Consider the following 19318-nt stretch of genomic DNA (forward strand, 5'->3'; position numbering starts at 1 on the left):
GATGCTATTACGCACCAGCGGATTGGGATGGTGTTTAGCCTTGTCAAAGTGGCGTGTGGACGCCAACTTCATCCATTGGGCTATGGTAGGGAGCTCCAGGTCGTGGTGGAGATCGACGTTTCTCACATAGAAGGGCGCACCGGTCGCGATTCTCATGAATCGCGACTGAAGCACCTGTAGCCGGTGAATATAGGAGGGGGCACAATGCGCAAAGACTACGCTAGCGTATGTCATGCACGGTCGGATGCATGCCTTGTACAGGGTCACCTTGTGTCTGAGAGACATTTGACTCCTTTTATTTAGGAGGAAATAGAGGCGAGAGAGGACAAAATAGGCCTTCTTGCGAACGGCGGCTATGTGCTTACGGAAAGACATGCCGCTATCGAGCGTGACTCCTAGATATTTGACGGACTTTTGCCAAGGGATGGCTTGCCCGTATAGGGTTACCTCTGTCTTGAGGTGAAATTTATCCCTAGCGTTAGCACCGGGGTTGCCCCTGGCAAAGAGAACTGCTACGCTTTTCTCGGGATTTATTTGGAAGCCCCATTTCCGAAACCATTCGCCTAACGACGTGGTAGCGGTCTGGAGTCTGTCCACGATGACACCTCTATCTTTGTGGGTGGTATAGAGAGCGGTGTCATCGGCATAGAGGGCTAGCTCCACATTGGGAGCCCTAGGGATGTCGCCGGTATACAGCGTGAACAGAAGGGGCGAGAGGACCGAGCCCTGAGGGACTCCGGCCATGATGGGGCGAGGAGACGATAACGTTCCTTCTACGCGATAGCGCATTGAGCGGTCGGACAAGAAGTCGTGTACGATACGCACGAGTCTTAGTGGCACATTAAGGTGGTAGAGCTTGTAAACCAAGCCGTTGTGCCAGACCTTGTCGAAAGCTTTCGCTATGTCGAAGAAGAGCGCACCCGTGGCTCTCGGTTTCAGGGAGCTATTCATCCCGGAGAGGATGTGCTCCGTGATTCGATGGACTTGATGAACGCACGAGTGGGCCGGCCTGAAGCCAAACTGCTCATCGGGAATGAGCCCCTTATCTAGGGCAAAGTCTAGGAGGCGCTTTTTAAGTACCTTCTCGTAAAGCTTGCTAAGCGTATTGAGAAGGCTGATAGGGCGGTAACTGGTGGGTTTGTTACGGGGTTTGCCTGGTTTGTGAATACCAATGACAATGGCCTCTTTCCACTGCGCCGGGAAGGTGCAGTTTTCAAGGAGGCAATTGAAAATGGACACTAGTAGGCATATCAGATGGGGCGGGAGGCACCGGAGGACCTTGTTCGAGATGGCGTCGAGACCTGGAGATTTACGAGGCAGTGAACTCTTTATTAGAGTTTTGACCTCGGCGATCGACGTAGGAGGGAGCGGCTCGGGAGGGAGGGGCAGTGCTACGATGCGTTCGACCTCGCGGTTCACGTGTTCGACGTGCGCCGGGTCGCTATGATCGAGATACGGGGTGCACTGCTCCACTAGGTTGACGGCTAAGCACTCGGCTTTTTCGTCGTCGTCGAATGCGTCAGGCAGATTTGGACGCTTGAGAGGGGGCATGGACGCCACCGTGTCGGTTTTAAGGGAACGCGCGAGAGACCAATAGGCCGTGTGCGAAGGTGACAATTCGCTGGTAAGACGGTCCCAGCGTTCGTTTCTAATTTCCCGTATGCGCTCTTTGACTCGGCGCTGCGAGGCGCGGAGTGCTCTGCGGTTTTCCTCGGTCGGTGCTCTGGCGAAGGCGCGAGTCGCCGCGTTCTTCTCGGTCAATAGACGCCTCGCGTCCGGGGGAAGCTCCCAGCGTTGAGCGAACTCATCTGGGACCTTCCGGGACGACTCGGCGACCTTGGTCTGAATGTGAACCGGGAAGTGATCCGAGTCTAACTCGTGTAACGTCTCTACGCTTCGCGGCTGTAGCGCCACGTTACGTAGAACCGCTACGTCTATGACGTCCGTTGAGAGAAGGCCGTTGCCTGTTATGCCACGGCGAGTCGGTTGTATGGGGGCAATGACGTTGAAATTGAGCACGTCTATAAGCCTATTGAGGGCTAACCCATTAGGGTTTTGTTTTGAACTATTCCAGTCCCCGTGTTTGCTATTGAGATCCCCGACTAATAAGACCGAGGGGCCCATCGCAAACAGGGTTCTGAGATCGCTCTCTAGTATGTCCTTGGCGGGAGGGAGGTACACCGACGCGATAATAATCGGCTGATGGCCGGTCATGGCTACGCGCAACACAGAGCACTCTATGTTGGTAAGGGAGGGCGGGTCTAACGGCGAGCAGTGAAGCGCTCGTCTATAATAAATGTGCGTACCGCCTTTCGCCGTAGGTCGGTCGTTTCGCACTACGTTGTAATTCGCGAATCTGGGAGCGCGAACGCTGGGCTTGAGGAAAGATTCCTGTACTAGGAAAATATCTATTTGGTGGCGAACGAGGAAATCTCGAACCAAATCTGCCTGCGGCTTGAATCCGTTTGCATTGAAAGTCACTACGGACAGTGATCGAGCCTTGATCCTAGACGTGGTCGTAGCTATTGCGGTGTGGTGGAGTCTGCAAATTGTCGCACGGACTTAAGGAGCTGGACGTGCTCGATTACAAGTTGCTTCTTGTCTTCCGTGTTATTGGCGGATTTGAAAGCCTCGGAGAAGGCGACAAGAGCGTCTATGTCTAACGCGTCTACGATGCTAAACGCGAGATTTAAGGCGTCGCGGACCTTTTCTGATTCCGCGGTGGCCTCCGCCGTGTGGCTGAGGGCTTTAGCCGGAGGGCTCACCTTGCGTGTGGGCCTCTCCGTTATGACGGGGGTCGGCGCCGGCGCCTGGGAAGGCGTGACGGGAGCCGATTTTGTTGGCAGAGGCGGGAAAACCTCTGACGTGAGCTGGGGAGGGCCCACCGTAACGGGGGGCTTGGTCCAGGCACTATTTTTGGGAGGAGGGGCCGGCGAATATGTGGGCTTTGCTCCCGCGCCACGACGGACCGCATCGCGCCCCGCCGTGCGCCCAGACGCCGGCTTTTGCGCCTTGGGGGCACGAGGGCACCCGCGATAATTCGCAGGGTGGCCCTGTTGCCCACAAAGCACGCACGCCGGCGGCTCAGCGCACGGAAGCGTTCTTTTGCAGTCCGCCGTGCCGTGGTCGCCTAGGCACTTTACGCACCGTGCCTAGCCTAACCTAACCTAGCGAAACAGTTACGGGCCGCGTGCCCGTAGAGTTGACAGCGGTGACACTGTCGTGTGAAGGAATGTTTGAGGGGGGTTTCAACCCTCAGCCCCGAGAGCTTGCAACACTCTCTCAGGCTAAATATCTTTTTCCCACTCGGGGTGGGATCGAGGACAACGAGTACCATGTCGTACTCTTCTTTTGTTGTTCTCTTGAGCATACGGAATACATCCCTTACGGGGTATCCCTGCTCAATGAGGTCCGACTGGACAATCCCGGAGTCTATCTCCTTGGGAATGCCCTTAATAACTACCCTTAGAACGCGCTCCTCGGGTAGGGGGAAGGTGTGGCCACCGATACCTTCAGAGCGAAGGTATGAAGTTAAAAATCGATGGTGGTCGGATGAAAAGACCTGAACGCAAAGGTTATCCCTTAGCGTTCGGGCCTTGTAATTTATCGACTTTGTGTCGAGAATTTTTGATAGGGCCGGCCAGGCACCCTTGTCCCTAACGTATACGGGCGGGGGGGTTTTAATGCGGTCCGCGGAGGCGGGGGGCGCAGGTTCACCCGATAAGAGGGAACTAAGATCCCTCTTCGGAGGGTTCGTGGCTTGGGTGGGCCTTTTAGCGGGAGGACCGCCGTTGGCCGAACGCTTTTTCTTCTTCCGACCGACGGTTTGAAAGCCGTCGCTCTCGGAAGATGAGTTTATTGCGGCTTCGTCTGCCACTACCGCCGGGGTGGATTGGTTCGACATGACCGAAGAGGGGCGTGAATTTTGACCCGTCTCCTCATCGCTGGCGCTTCCCACTTCAGGGAGTGGTGAGCGCGAGCGCGAGCAAGAGCGGGTATCGGGTCGCGATGCCTTCGCGGAGGCATTTTTCTTTGCCTTACGCGGCGACGGCGATGGGGAACGCGGTTAAAAGCCCGCAATGCGTCGGGGAAGCGCTCTTGGAGAAAGAGCAGAATTCTTCTTATGTCAGGGGGTGGATCCCCGGACGCCATTCTGAAGGCGGGAAGCCAACAGGTTGACGACGGGTGTGTGTACCTAGTTTGCCTAAGTGAGGTGAGTACCTAAGCTAGTGATTTTGCCCTACAATGTGGTGTGTCTCCGCTGGTGATAGCGGAGGTGCGGTTTGTCACCGACCTAACCAGCCCGTAGGAGATTGGGTATAAGAGCCCCTACGGATGTGACAGGACAGTGGAACTGTGTTTAGCCGGTTGCTAGAGAGTAGTTGGAGTACCTACTCCCCAATACGTGCCTACCAGGAGGCCCGGCCGTGCACAGGACTTGAAGGAAGCGGAGGGGCTGTTACGCGCCTTGAAAAAGGCACGGTGTATGCACCCCGGACAAAAACACTCCCGCACAAGGCGTTAACCAACAGATAACCGTTTGGCACCGTTAGGTGGCTATCTGAGGGCCGCAGGTAAACCCGCGTTCATAAATGGCAGCCTTCAACCCGATGTCCAAACACCGAAGACGCGAAGCGACCAATGAGAGGGCGGCAGGCAGCAAGGCAGCGATCGGACTGACCAATGAGAGGGCAGCAGGCAGCAAGGCAGCGGTCGGACAGCGCGTGCGCACTGTACAGCGGCAAGCGGCGATGACTCACACGCGAGCGAGCGAGAGAGCACTAGAGCACTGATGACTCACACGGAGAGAGCACTGAACAGACGTCCGCACGGGTCGGCGGTCGGAAGCGAAGTGTTTTATTGTCTACGCACCCTTCGCATCTTGGTACCACATGTTACCACTAGTGGCCAGTGTAGGATAACTTTTGTATATAAATCTACAGTTTTTAAAAATTAAACACATTCCACATTCCATCTTCACCTCTTCTCAACGAATTATTAGGAAGTTTTATTTTAACCAAATAAGGACCAATCAACATAAACCAAAACAACCTAAAGTGGTGACCCCGAGAAGAACACCAAGAAAATTGAAGATGACGAACACAGAAAATTCCGGTGCAGAGCGTCAAGTTTCATCACATCCGTCGAGCCAAGAAGTCTCCGGTATCTCCCTGTCGCTCCGTGTGCCATCATTCTGGCGCGACCAGCCGCTCCTCTGGTTCTGCAGTTTCGAAGCAGCAAACGCCGATCTGAAACGAATCCAGGCCCAGCTCGCCCAGATGGTCATCGCACAGCTTGAAAAGCAAGATATCCAAAACATCGCTGATCTCATTTGCTCGCCGCCGGAAGCAGATTACTACAACGCCATTAAAGACCGTTTAACATCGCTATACGAAGAATCTAACAGCGCACAAACGAAGAAGCTACTGTCGCAAGTTGAGCTTGGAGACCAGAAACCCAGCCAGCTGACAAGATGATGGAAGTCCACACGCCGTCGCAACACATCGCTGCCGTCGCAACGCCTTTCACACCTGTAGCATCGCCACCAATTCCAGAACAACCAACCATCGACACCCTCATCTGTGAAATAAGAAGGTTGTCTTTGGAAGTTGCCGAGCTACGAGTACAACCGCACGACAACTACCGCAACAGTCGTTCTCGCTACCATTTACAATCACGCTCGCGGAACGCATCAACAAAGCGCAACGAAAACCGACGAGAGTCACAGATGGAAGATCGAAGCTGGAAAAAATCTCCAATGCCGTTCTGCTATTACCATCATCGCTATGGTATGGACGCGAAGAAATGCGCACCACCATGCAGTTTCAAGCCCATAAACCAGTCGGAAAACTAAAAGTAACGCTGGCCGCGGCGGGAACCGGCGTTACCGAATCATCACACCGCCTTTTCGTTACCGACAGGGTAACGAAACTTACCTTTTTGGTCGACACAGGAGCCAATATCTCCGTGCTACCAAAGACAAAAGGCTCACGCGAAAAACCACTGCCGTTTCAACTCTACGCCGCCAACAACACGGTCATTCCAACATACGGAGAGAAATCACTCCAACTCGATCTTAACCTCCGAAGACCATATACATGGAAATTCGTCGTAGCAGATGTGTCTAAGGCAATCCTGGGAGCAGATTTCTTGCAGTACCACCACCTCATTGTCGACGTAAAAAACAGAAGACTGATCGACGGGAAAACAAAACTGGTAACAAACGCTCAACTCAGTACTGCAGACATACCTACAGTTCGTAGTATTGACATTGAGCAAAATTACCACAGCATACTAGCAGATTTCCCAGGTACAACCAGAATCACTTCAATGAAGCTTAGTCCCAAACATTCCGTTGAACACTTCATTGAAACAAATGGACCGCCCCTTCACTGCAAGCCACGCCCCATTGCACCGCATCGTTACGAAATGGTCAGGAAGGAATTCCAAAACATGATCGATCAAGGGTTATGCAGACCAAGCAAAAGCCCTTGGGCATCACCTCTTCACGTCGTGCCAAAGAAGAATGGAGACCTACGCGTGTGTGGCGATTACCGAAGACTCAACGCCATAACCAAGCCCGATCGGTATCCCATACCACGCATACGTGATTTCACATACCAACTCGCAGGGAAGAAAAATTTCTCCACACTCGACCTCAATCGCGCGTACCAACAACTGCCAGTCAGCGAGCAAGATGTGGAGAAAACCGCCATCATCTCACCTTTTGGTCTTTTCGAGTTTCCGCGCATGTGTCCTGGTCTAAAGAACGCCGGACAGACTTTCCAACGCTTTATTCACGAAGTACTGCGCGAACTCAACTTCGTATTCCCTTTCGTTGATGATCTACTCATAGCATCAATCGACGAGGAAGAGCACCGAAAACATCTACGCATCGTATTACAGCGACTAGAAGAATACGGCATCACCATCAACCCATCAAAATGTGTTTTCGGCCAGCCAACTGTGAAATTCCTCGGTCACCAAGTCACAGCGGAAGGAATACAGCCACCCCAAGAGAAGGTACAAGCTATTACAGACTTTCCAAAACCACAAACCGTAGAAGAACTACGACGTTTTCTCGGTATGATAAACTTTTACCGTGAAAATATCAAAGATGCCGCCACCATACAAGCGCCGTTAAATACCTACCTGCACAACGTCAAGAAGCGTGACAAAACTAAGATCGACTGGACCACTGAATCAACGCAAGCTTATGAAGCATGTAAAGAGAGCATAAAAAACGCCGCTTTACTTGCTCATCCGTCTCACCAGGCGACACTTGCTATATTCAGCGACGCTAGCGACAAAACAGCTGGTGCCGCACTCAACCAATTTATCAACAACTCATGGCAACCACTCGGCTATTTCTCGAAGAAATTCACCGACGCACAGACTCGCTACAGTACCTACGATCGAGAGCTACTCGCCATCTACATGGCTGTCAAACATTTCCGCAAAATGTTCGAGGGACGAGAAATAATTATATTTACCGACCACAAGCCGCTAACTTTCGCTTACACAAAAACAAATACAAACAGCGAATCACCGAGACGCACCCGACAGCTACTTTATATCAGCGAATTTACCACTGATGACACGTCAGTGGATCTCAAAATGCAGCCGCAGATGCATTATCACGTGTCGAAGCAATCACCTGTCCATCGCCGATTGACTACAATCTACTTGCAGAAGCTCAAGAACGCGATAGCGATACCATTAAAGCACTCAGTCTACAGAGCAACTTATGTTTCAAGAAAGTCAACCTGCCCGTCTCAAACATCAAATTACACTGCGAAACTTCAACCTCACAGTTACGTCCGTACCTACCAGAAGAATACCGACGTACCGCATTCAACGCAGTACATAACGTTAGCCACCCTGGAATCAAGACTACGAGGAAATTAATTACGCAACGTTACTTCTGGCCCTCAATGAACGCAGACGTCGGCAAGTGGGCAAAAGTATTCCTACAGTGTCAGCGCGCCAAAATACAACGCCACACATCAAGTCGATTATCAATTTTTTCACCAACCGAACGATTCGAACACGTTCACATTGATATCGTTGGTCCGCTACCTACCGCGGCTAGCGGTCATCGATACCTCGTGACAATGATCGACAGAGCAACGAGATGGACCGAAGCATACCCATTATGCGAAATATCAGCTGAAGACGTCGCCAAAGCGGTATACGAAGGTTGGATTTCCCGTTTCGGTTGTCCTGTAACAATAACAACGGACCAAGGACGCCAATTTGAAAGCAGAGTATTTGCATCTCTTTCTCGCTTACTAGGAATCGAAAAAACGCGTACAACTTCATACCACGCACAGTGTAACGGTATCATCGAACGATGGCACCGTGTCCTTAAAGTCACATTAAAAGCAAGACTACAGACCGCAAGAAGCTGGATCAACGAGCTACCAACCGTCCTACTCGGATTACGCGCCGCTATGCGAAGTGACACCGGCGTCAGCGCCGCTCAGCTTACCTACGGATGCAACATACGCTTACCCGGTGATTTCTTATCAACGACCCGCAATGACGTCATCATGGACTTTGGCTACGTCGATCAGGTGCGCGACGCAATACGTAACCTGCAACCAATGCGGAGTCAACCACACAGCAACACAAAACCCATATTCGTACACCGCGACCTGCAAACATGTGAATACGTATTCGTACGCATAGACGCCGTAAAGAAGCCATTACAAGCACCTTACGACGGACCCTATCGCGTGCTGAAACGAGACAGCAAGATATTCACGCTGCAGTTACCTAACCGTGAAATGAATATCTCTATCGACAGACTCAAACCTGCCTACACTATCGCCGAGCAAGATGTGCCTACTGATACAACAACGAGTACCTGCAACAAGCAAAACACATCAAGTGCGAGCGAACTACATGAACCATCAAATAGCCTGAAACATCAAAATGACAACAACCTGAAACAACAAGACACTGGGAACACCTCAATACCTACAAGAACAACTCGCCGAGGCCGCGTTATACGCCTGCCGGTACGCTTCGCTAGAGGGGGAATCCTGTAGGTGATTAGTACGTGTCGTAATGAAACAGTGATGTGTCCTGACAAGGACAGTTGTAAACGTTATCGTCATGAAACAATAATTTGTTCTGAAAAGAACAGTTAATTGGCGTTATCGTTAGACCACGATATCAAACTGTTCTGAGAAGAACACGTTCGTACCCTTCGACGGTTGCGAGCAGAAAAGGACAACTTTTTGCCGCGCCTCGATTTTATTGTCTACGCACCCTTCGCATCTTGCTACCACATGTTACCACTAGTGGCCAGTGTAGGATAACTTTTGTATATAAATCTAGTTTTTAAAAATTAAACACATTCGGTCCTGTCACATCCGTAGGGGCTCTTATACCCAATCTCCTACGGGCTGGTTAGGTCGGTGACAAACCACACCTCCGCTATCACCAGCGGAGACACACCACATTGTAGGGCAAAATCACTAGCTTAGGTACTCACCTCACTTAGGCAAACTAGGTACACACACCCGTCGTCAACCTGTTGGCTTCCCGCCTTCAGAATGGCGTCCGGGGATCCACCCCCTGACATAAGAAGAATTCTGCTCTTTCTCCAAGAGCGCTTCCCCGACGCATTGCGGGCTTTTAACGAGTCCGTAACCGCGGATTCACCACGTTCGCCGTCGCCATCGCCGCGTAAGGCGAAGAAAAATGCCTCCGGGAAGGCATCTCGACCCGTTACCCGATCTCGCTCGCGCTCGCGCTCACCACTCCCTGAAGTGGGAAGCGCCAGCGATGAGGAGACGGGACAAAATTCACGCCCCTCTTCGGTCATGTCGACCCAATCCGCTCCGGCGGTAACAGACGACGAAGCCGCATTAATCTCATCTTCCGAAAGCGACGGCTTTCAAACCGTCGGTCGGAAGAAAAAGCGTTCGGCCAACGGCGGTCCCCCCGCCAAAAGGCCCACTCAAGCCGCCAACCCTCCGAAGAGGGATCTTAGTTCCCTATTATCGGGAAAACCTGCGCCCCCCGCCGCTGCGCATCCCACCCCGAGTGGGAAAAAGATATTTAGCCTGAGAGAGTGTTGCAAGCTCTCGGGGCTGAGGATTGAAACCCCCCTCAAACGTTCCTTCACACGACAGTGTCACCGCTGTCAACTCTACGGGCATGCGGCCCGTAACTGTTTCGCTAGGGCACGGTGCGTAAAGTGCCTAGGCGACCACGGCACGGCGGACTGCAAAAGAACGCTTCCGTGCGCTGAGCCACCGGCGTGCGTGCTTTGCGGGCAACAGGGCCACCCAGCGAATTATCGCGGGTGCCCTCGTGCCCCCAAGGCGCATAAGCCGACGTCTGGGCGCACGGCGGGGCGCGATGCAGTCCGTCGTGGCGCGGGAGCAAAGCCCACGTACGCGCCGGCCCCACCTCCTAAGAATAGTGCCTGGACCAAGCCCCCCGTTACGGAGGGCCCTCCCCAGCTCACGTCAGAGGCCTTCCCGCCTCTACCAACAAAATCGGCAGCCGTGAAGCCTTCCCAGGCGCCGGCGCCGACCCCCGTCATAACGGCGAGGCCCACACGCAAGGTGAGCCCTCCGGCTAAAGCCCTCAGCCACACGGCGGAGGCCGCCGCGGAATCAGAAAAGGTCCGCGACGCCTTAAATCTCGCGTTTAGCATCGTAGACGCGTTAGACATAGACGCTCTTGTCGCCTTCTCCGAGGCTTTCAAATCCGCCAATAACGCGGAAGACAAGAAGCAACTTGTAATCGAGCACGTCCAGCTCCTTAAGTCCGTGCGACAATTTGCAGACTCCACCACACCGCAATAGCTACGACCACGTCTAGGATCAAGGCTCGATCACTGTCCGTAGTGACTTTCAATGCAAACGGTTTCAAGCCGCAGGCAGATTTGGTTCGAGATTTCCTCGTTCGCCACCAAATAGATATTTTCCTAGTACAGGAATCTTTCCTCAAGCCCAGCGTTCGCGCTCCCAGATTCGCGAATTACAACGTAGTGCGAAACGACCGACCTACGGCGAAAGGCGGTACGCACATTTATTATAGACGAGCGCTTCACTGCTCGCCGTTAGACCCGCCCTCCCTTACCAACATAGAGTGCTCTGTGTTGCGCGTAGCCATGACCGGCCATCAGCCGATTATTATCGCGTCGGTGTACCTCCCTCCCGCCAAGGACATACTAGAGAGCGATCTCAGAACCCTGTTTGCGATGGGCCCCTCGGTCTTATTAGTCGGGGATCTCAATAGCAAACACGGGGACTGGAATAGTTCAAAACAAAACCCTAATGGGTTAGCCCTCAATAGGCTTATAGACGTGCTCAATTTCAACGTCATTGCCCCCATACAACCGACTCGCCGTGGCATAACAGGCAACAGCCTTCTCTCAACGGACGTCATAGACGTAGCGGTTTTACGTAACGTGGCACTACAGCCGCGAAGCGTAGAGACGTTACACGAGTTAGACTCGGATCACTTCCCGGTTCACTTTGAATTCGGCCCTCCTAACACTCGAGAGAAGAGGTTCAAGTCCATTGTCGACTGGCAGAAGTTAGACGAGGCCCTCAAGCCCGCCGACACCTCTGCCCTCCCAAATGTCCCCGACAATTTAGTCTCGTCCGTTCACGCGTTAGACGCGATCTCCTCGGTCACTAATCACATTCAGACCAAGGTCGCCGAGTCGTCCCGGAAGGTCCCAGATGAGTTCGCTCAACGCTGGGAGCTTCCCCCGGACGCGAGGCTTCTATTGACCGAGAAGAACGCGGCGCCTTCGCCAGAGCACCGACCGACGAAAACCGCAGAGCACTCCGCGCCTCGCAGCGCCGAGTCAAAGAGCGCATGCGGGAAATTAGAAACGAACGCTGGGACCGTCTTACCAGCGAATTGTCACCTTCGCACACGGCCTATTGGTCTCTCGCGCGTTCCCTTAAAACCGACACGGTGGCGTCCATGCCCCCTCTCAAGCGTCCAAATCTGCCTGACGCATTCGATGACGACGAAAAAGCCGAGTGCTTAGCCGTCAACCTAGTGGAGCAGTGCACCCCGTATCTCTATCATAGCGAGCCGGCGCACGTCGAACACGTGAACCGCGAGGTCGAACGCGTCGTAGCACTGCCCCTCCCTCCCGAGCCGCTCCCTCCTACATCGATCGCCGAGGTCAAAACTCTAATAAAGAATTCACTGCCTCGTAAATCTCCAGGTCTCGACGCCATCTCGAACAAGGTCCTCCGGTGCCTCCCACCCCATCTGATATGCCTACTAGTGTCCATTTTCAATTGCCTCCTTGAAAACTGCACCTTCCCGGCGCAGTGGAAAGAGGCCATTGTCATTGGTATTCACAAACCAGGCAAACCCCGTAACAACCCCACTAGTTACCGCCCTATCAGCCTTCTCAATACGCTTAGCAAGCTTTACGAGAAGGTACTTAAAAAGCGCCTCCTAGACTTTGCCCTAGATAAGGGGCTCATTCCCGATGAGCAGTTTGGCTTCAGGCCGGCCCACTCGTGCGTTCATCAAGTCCATCGAATCACGGAGCACATCCTCTCCGGGATGAATAGCTCCCTGAAACCGAGAGCCACGGGTGCGCTCTTCTTCGACATAGCGAAAGCTTTCGACAAGGTCTGGCACAACGGCTTGGTTTACAAGCTCTACCACCTTAATGTGCCACTAAGACTCGTGCGTATCGTACACGACTTCTTGTCCGACCGCTCAATGCGCTATCGCGTAGAAGGAACGTTATCGTCTCCTCGCCCCATCATGGCCGGAGTCCCTCAGGGCTCGGTCCTCTCGCCCCTTCTGTTCACGCTGTATACCGGCGACATCCCTAGGGCTCCCAATGTGGAGCTAGCCCTCTATGCCGATGACACCGCTCTCTATACCACCCACAAAGATAGAGGTGTCATCGTGGACAGACTCCAGACCGCTACCACGTCGTTAGGCGAATGGTTTCGGAAATGGGGCTTCCAAATAAATCCCGAGAAAAGCGTAGCAGTTCTCTTTGCCAGGGGCAACCCCGGTGCTAACGCTAGGGATAAATTTCACCTCAAGACAGAGGTAACCCTATACGGGCAAGCCATCCCATGGCAAAAGTCCGTCAAATATCTAGGAGTCACGCTCGATAGCGGCATGTCTTTCCGAAAGCACATAGCCGCCGTTCGCAAGAAGGCCCATTTTGTCCTCTTTCGCCTTCATTTCCTCCTAAATAAAAGGAGTCAAATGTCTCTCAGACACAAGGTGACCCTGTACAAGGCATGCATCCGACCGTGCATGACATACGCTAGCGTAGTCTTTGCGCATTGTGCCCCCTCCTATATTCACCGGCTACAGGTGCTTCAGTCGCGATTCATGAGAATCGCGACCGGTGCGCCCTTCTATGTGAGAAACGTCGATCTCCACCACGACCTGGAGCTCCCTACCATAGCCCAATGGATGAAGTTGGCGTCCACACGCCACTTTGACAAGGCTAAACACCATCCCAATCCGCTGGTGCGTAATAGCATCAACTATTACCCCTTCCCGACAAAAAAGGCTCGTAGGAGGCCCCGACACATACTAACGGATCCGGATGATCCAATTACCGTAGCAAACGATAAATTAAAAGCCGCCCGCGCGGCCAAAAATAATAAAAATAGCCAATCACAGATTAGGGTACAAAACCGCCTTCACCGGGGAAGGCGAGGATCTTTACTTCGCACTTCGCTCACTCCAGTGAGCTTCCGTCCTGCCCTTCAGGCGATTGACCGCCCCGCGACAGCCCAAGCCGAGGTTCGAGTCTCACAGGAGACGCCCTTGCGCTAGCCGCGGGATAAAACGCCATTCTGGCCGAGCTACGCTCGCCAAAACAGCCCGAGCTGAGCTGTAAAGGCCCTTAAGGCCAACAGCGAGATTCCTTCTTCAAAAAAAAAAAAAAAAAAATAAACACATTCCACATTCCATCTTCACCTCTTCTCAACGAATTATTAGGAAGTTTTATTTTAACCAAATAAGGACCAATCAACATAAACCAAAACAACCTAAAGATTCATTTATCTTTCAAGCCTTGTATCTTTCTTCTTTATTATAGCTACTTGTATGTTTGTCGTTCTCCTGATTTATAAATTTTGGGTTGTATTGTCTATTTAAATAACGTTCTGCTGTAATTTTTTGTATTGTATTGCTGTGTATCTTATTTTTATCAGTGAAACTTTTTGTGGATGTGTGTGTTAATTTTATGCTTTTTTTTACTTTTTATTGTATAGAGTATGTATCTGTTGTGTTTCCTACATGAATAAAAAGGGTTGGATTTTTATTTTCATGACCCAAATTGATGATTCTGAATATGTAGGTGTCTTGGGGGACCTTGATTGGAACACTTCCAAGTAATTTTTGCCGCCGGAGTTGCGTCTAAGTATTAATTTTTTTTTTTTAATTTTGTGAAATGTATTGAAATTTGTAATCAAACCGTACATTTTCTACTTTTCTATTGAAGAGTAGAGATGTGACATTCTGCATAAAATATAGATTTTTTTATTAATCGATTTTTTTTAGTATGAAAAACCGATGAATAAAAAATATTAAATGATTTTTTATATTTATCGTGTATTTCCTAATTTATGAATTTTATAGTTTTAGAATAATCGTTTTTTTATTTGTTTTAAATAACTAGTTTTTTTATTTGTTTTAAATAACTGCTTCCGGCTCGTGAAAGTGCTTGGGGGTGATAACTATTTTGTTTATCCATGTAATCTGTTTTAGCTTTGTATACTGTCTATGTCATCTGTACTTTTTATCTGTTACTAATAATTAAAAAAAATATATCACTTTGAAATTTTTACAGTTTTAGATATGACTTTGTGTCAATAGATGGCGTTAGTATTGTGATGAACTAAATCACTAATATGAAAGAAATACGACTGATGTCAAACAGTTATATGTATATTTCTTATTTTATTAATCTAAATATATATTTAGTTTCAAAGAGATATCTTAATTAATGTAGGGTTGTAATGCCACTGGACAATTATTATTAACCAAAAGTAGTATTGTATCATATTTTTTTATTTACACAACAAAACTATAACTACTAATTTGAAATTTAATTATTTATTCATTTCACTTAACTGTATACCTTTGTATAAACATCAGGTCTCCCCTTTGCACGAGGAACACACCAAGAGACGATACCAACTTGAACACCATCACTCATGAGGGGTCCACCAGAGTCTCCCTGCAGAAGAAACCTCCCTGCAGATTAAACCAGAAATACTATTGAAAACTAAGTTTACAGTGATGTGTCTTCGTCCACTACTGCAAGAACGGTAAACGCAAGATGCAACACACGAAATATAAATTATGATAAACGCGTTATGATAAGGTATCTAGATCACATACCATTATTAATAATGTTTAATAAGGTATTTATTACTCTCATATTGACACTAAAATAATAAATCAAACAAACATAGTGGGCTTTATGAGTCGGCGCAACCAAAGTAAATTTTAACTCGAAAATATTTAAAATTTCTGTTTCCACTTCTTGGAAATAGATGGCTGACTGATGACAAAGAGTCAAAATGTTAATTTATCATATATATGTATAAAATGCTTTTATGATTTAAAACAAGTGAACGTTAAAGAAGTTAGTGATGTTAATATCCCGGTCGTAGGTATCCTATTTAACTTACCGCACTAGCACTACCACACCAATGGGCGACATTGCCCTTTTTTCCTGACGGGGTTTTAGTTGTACTTTTACCAAAATTTTACGTTTATACAATTGCACGTGCACAATTCGTGCATTTATCCAAATAAACGCACCTTTAATATGTGTAATATTAGTATACAATAATATATAGTATAATGAATTCAAAAAACGTTTCAAGCCAAAGGTATATATAGATATTAAATTCTCTACAAAAATGGTATGTTACAATTCTTTTCCTAAGAGTTACCACCGCTGAGATATCGCGATGCTAAGAGTCACATTATACATGATATGCACATATAAGCCACGTGTACACATGATCCTTTGAAATTTTGAGTATGAATTAGCCCCTTATCACTCTTCGATGCAGCTGGAATGCGTAAAACAACAATGTCATCATTTTACGATTGCTTTCAATCAATCAATACTGAGGTTTATCGAACAAATGCTACTTACATTATTGATGGAGGATACCTACTACATCACGTTGTGTGGGATCGAGAAGAAACCTTTTTAAAACTTTATTTGTAATGGTAAACCCCAGCTCTCCACCAAAATTCATTTCTCCGGGATTTTTTATTTCAAATGTTTATGTTGACCGGACAGTTATAGAAACTGTCATCATACTTATCAGTTATCTCCAATATTTTACAGACTGAACAGATCAATTTTAAATATTTGATACAACTCACTTTTGCAATAGAAGGCACACGAAAGAGGGGGGGGGGGAATTATTTAATGTTAAAACGACTTCAAATTTAGAATAGTCTGTAATAATGATCACGTATGTGACTTAAACAATGAAAACTATCAGTGACATCAAAATCTGTTATGATAGTACAACATATCATCACATATGAGTCGATCTACTATGTGTTGTATTTTATGTGTGGAAATTATGATTTATCATGCACGAGTGGCAAACTTATTATTGCAATATTTCTTTTCTAACTAACGCGTAACACAAAACGGCAATGTCACATCTACTTGCGTCATTTGCCAATGAGAATGACATTATATTTTTACTAGATACAAGTTGTTGTTTGTAGCAAAAACAAATTAAAATTATTTTTAGTTAATTATTTTGCAAATCCTAATTTATCAAACGACAACAGATTGCAGATTGTTTACACAAATTGGTTCTGTTTCAAATAAATAAACTACTATTATAAAAAAATCATCAAGAAAGCATCGCCATCACGATCCACTGATTATTAATTTAGATTATATGACGATTTGTTCTTACAAATCGGTTTGTAACCAGATTTGATACGGAACTAAGCCGTCGGTAATAATTTCAGATCATAATAATAATCTCAATTTAGATTCAAGACCACCAAACTTTTAGGAATTAGTTAAAATAAACTTAGGAATCCCCTAATGTATTTTTAAAAATTTAACTATGAAACAAAACTAAAGTAACCAGAAACAATACAATAATAATAATTTTATTTAGCCTTTGAGATAAGCTTGGAGTTTTGTACGGGAGGTCAACATTGAAAACGGATTAGATTGAAGTTGCTCCAACTAGTGAGCCACGAGGCTCGTCGTCAGACAAATCCTTTCAACGCCAACTAAATAATAAAGTTCATTGTGAAACAATAAAATACTATTCGAATTGCTCGCCTATGGTAGGACAAAATGATGTTTATTAAAGAAACAGTGACCATCGGTGATGTTGGAGTTCTGTAGATCTTTGGCGAATCCACGTTCGCACTTTCGAGCAGGACAAGGGAAGGTGCGGATAGGGGCCAGTCGGCATAATTCTGGAGCCTCTCCTCGCAAGCTCGTCGGCGTCTCTGGGAAGTAATGTTTAAATGCATTTGGTTTCGAAGTTTTTTTATTTTCCAAATTCTCCTGTACTCAAACAGAACTCACCGCAACTGCTACAATAAGGGCAGGCTACAATAATACGTCTCTGGTAATATAAAAGAAGACTTTTTTTGTAATCATAGGGATCAAATAATTTATTAAAAAGACACACACAAATACACATTTACACTAGTTAAACAAATCAACTACTTGATTCCTAGAAAAACAACGAAAACTCAAACGTAATAATTGTCATCATACATAAAGTAATATATTTATTGCAAAAACGATATTGCGCTTTTGCGTTTTCAGACACCATGGGTGCTATTTAAAGATCTAGGTTTAAATACCCTACATCGGATAAGGACAGAATGCTGTCGTTGCTTGCATCTTCTTCGCTCGGACATCCGTCCCTTTGGGCTATGTCGTAGAATAAATTATAAAGAAACTTCCAAACGTGTAGGTTTAACGGCCCGTTCCAATAATGAACTATATAACCAGCAAGAGAAAATAATAATATATGTTTTTATCTTTTAGATATCTCATGTATTATTGTTCGACTTTGATTTGGGACTGTAAAGTAAATTTAGATTACCTAGTTACCAATATGAACAAATATTTATATTTACTTGGCTTGGTGACACATCAGCCAGGGCTTTTGACTCGGCAAGTCAGTGGTTGACCTGGTTGAGGAACCTCCCTTTAGGTTGAGGGAACAACTTCGTCCGAAGTTTGAAATGATGCAAATAATAATTAGTAATAAAATAAAAATTGAATTGGAAATGGTTTTTAAATGAAAACTACACACTTAATTAAAATGTTATCGTAGGAATTCATTAGAAATATTAATTACAAGCCAAAACTTAAATTGCTTTGATAACATTATAAAATTTAACAAAATTAAAGTAATAATATTTCCAGTTCATTCTTATTTAAAATTTTTGATAATCGAAACAATTTGAATATATTGATGAAGATATGGGGTCTGAAAAGAGAGATATGATTTTTCAAAGATAAACATACAATCAAATCACTGTAACCATGGATAAACAAACAAAATAACATGTGTGTGTACTTATATACACGCGTCAGAAATGATACTTGTTTGTCGTAACAAGATAAAAATCTTTTCAAAAAGTTTATTCTACGTTTGTTGAAAAAACGGCACTAATAATAGATAAAAGGTTATTAATACATCGAAAGTTTTCTTCTAGTAATCTAGTTAAATAAAGTTTATTTAAATATCACAATAAAATGATTTCCAGGTAATGAAAGAAATTGACATTTTTTATTTTGTTGACCATGCTAACTTCAGAGCAGTGTTGGCCTAGTGGCTTCAGCGTGCGACTCTCATCGCTGAGGTCTTAGGTTCGATCCCCAGCTGTGCACAAATGGTTTTTTTTTCTATTGCGCATTTAATATTCGCTCGAACGGTGAAGGAAAACATCGTGAGGAAACCGGCTTGCCTTAGACCCAAAAAGTCCAAGGCGTGCGTCAGGCACAGAAGGCTGATCACCTACTTGCCTATTCGATTAACAAATGATCATTAAAGAGATTCAGAAATCTGAGGCCCACACTTAAAGAGGTTGTAGCGCCATTGATTATTATTATGCTAACTCGGTTTTAGGTAACGCGCGCATCGTAACAAGTAACTCTCATCATTTCTCCCTAACGCACCAAAACAAGTATAACTTCAAAATGGCTTCAACCCTTAGTCCTAACCTCCGATTTCTGTACCAAAGTAGTTGGCCTTTTGTGACTGACACGTGCCATCTACTTTTTGTGAAGACTTAGATCAAATCTCGAAACTAG

The 19318-nt window shown here is 47.2% G+C and overlaps 2 long non-coding RNA genes across 4 annotated transcripts; one reads left to right on the forward strand and one right to left on the reverse strand.

The window, feature by feature from the left end:
* Positions 1-14669: 14669 nt before the first annotated feature.
* On the forward strand, positions 14670-15911 carry LOC123712754. The gene is made up of 2 exons (XR_006754130.1): positions 14670-14731; positions 15136-15911. It is a non-coding gene; the product is annotated as an uncharacterized LOC123712754 (long non-coding RNA).
* LOC123712635 lies at positions 14992-18287 on the reverse strand. Of its 3 annotated transcripts, none has more exons than XR_006754123.1 (4): positions 18136-18287; positions 16151-17493; positions 15675-16064; positions 14992-15217 (listed from the first exon to the last, which is right to left on the reverse strand). It is a non-coding gene; the product is annotated as an uncharacterized LOC123712635 (long non-coding RNA). The 3 variants fall into 3 exon arrangements; XR_006754124.1 differs by having other exon boundaries at positions 14992-15234; XR_006754126.1 differs by having other exon boundaries at positions 15382-16064.
* Positions 18288-19318: the final 1031 nt, after the last annotated feature.

Source organism: Pieris brassicae, chromosome 1 (genome assembly GCF_905147105.1).
Source record: "Pieris brassicae chromosome 1, ilPieBrab1.1, whole genome shotgun sequence".
NCBI classification, from domain to species: Eukaryota; Metazoa; Arthropoda; class Insecta; order Lepidoptera; family Pieridae; genus Pieris; species Pieris brassicae.